This window comes from Caenorhabditis briggsae (genome assembly GCF_000004555.2).
Source record: "Caenorhabditis briggsae complete genome, chrI, whole genome shotgun sequence".
In the NCBI taxonomy this organism is placed as follows: Eukaryota; Metazoa; Nematoda; class Chromadorea; order Rhabditida; family Rhabditidae; genus Caenorhabditis; species Caenorhabditis briggsae.
Genome location: NC_013489.2, coordinates 14,377,407 through 14,378,671, shown reverse-complemented (window position 1 = coordinate 14,378,671; position 1,265 = coordinate 14,377,407). Strand labels below are relative to the sequence as shown.

The window sequence follows — 1,265 nt, the reverse complement described above, 5'->3', positions numbered from 1 at the left end:
CTTGAAAAAACCGAAAAATACAGAAGTTTTGAGATTTTTTGAGGAGAGAGAGAGAGAGAGAGAGAGAGAGAGAGAGAGAGAGAGAGAAGTTGAAAGTTTGGGGAAAGACCTTTAGGATGAGTACTTTGGAATCACTGAACTTTTAGTCTGGAATCATTTGAAAAAATGGATAATTTGGATTTTCGGAATTTTCAAAAGTTTGATAAAATTGGATTTTCGAATTTTTTGGAACTTCAGGAATTTTCAAGCTTGCTGGAACTCAAGATTTTTTGAATTTTTGGAATTTTTAGATTTTGGAAACTTTCCGAATTTTGAATTTTTGAAATTTCTGTCATTCCGAAAATTTTGGATTTTTGGAATTTTCGAAAAGTTTAGAATTTCCAGGATTTTCCAAAATTTTGAATTTCTAGAATTTTTTGACCTTGGGGAATTTCAAAAAAAGATTTTTCAGATTTTTTTTTGGAATTTTTGGACTTTTCAAAATGCTTGGATTTTCATAATTTTTGGAATTTTCGGAATTTCTGAGTTTTCGAATTTCTGGATCGTTGGATTTTTTGGAATTTTTGAATTTCGAAAGTTTCGAAAATCAGAAGTTTACGATTTTAGGATTTTTAAAAACCTTTTCTCTCTACAAAGTGTATAGTGTAGTATATTAGTTAGAATGTTGCGAAAAGTTAGGCTCCGCCCACTTTTCGGTAATTTGACCCCGTTCGAAAATGAGATGAGATGAAAAAAGTATACATTTTAAAAAACTAGAAAAGTGAGAGGAACGTGTCAAACAGAAACTTGGAGTTTCGAGACAGACGATATTTGAGTACTTTAAAAAATCTGAAAATTTAAAAAAAAATCTGAAATTTTGATCCAAAAATCATAAAAATCGGTTGAAAATGAAGCGAGTTACAGCGATTTGAAGTTTTCACTGAGGCTTAGAAGCGTTTTGTAGTTTGTAGTCGCTTAGCCTCAGTAAACGCGCGAGGTGTTTACTGAGGCTAAGCCGCTACAGACTGCAAAACTGTCTAAGCCTCATTAAAAACTTCAAATTCTCGAGTTAGCGGAGGCCGCCGCAAAAACTGAGCATATATTTGAAAATGAAATTTCATCCTCTTTCGAATGATATAGGTCTCGTCCCATAACTCCACATCTTCTGTGAGTCATTCCCTAGTCAGTAAAAGCGCCATCCCGTTTACTGAGGCTTAGGAGACCGGTGTAGTTTGTAGTCTACAAGCCGAGGAAGAAGTTTTCTGAGGCTAACGGCTTCTTGTAGT

The 1,265-nt window shown here is 34.2% G+C and overlaps 1 protein-coding gene across 1 annotated transcript in view; it reads right to left on the bottom strand.

The window, feature by feature from the left end:
• Positions 1-1,265, bottom strand: part of CBG08006 — a gene marked incomplete at both ends in the record, with an annotated part of 22,741 nt that overhangs the window by 19,484 nt on the left and 1,992 nt on the right. The gene's annotated exons all lie outside the window — the stretch shown is intronic.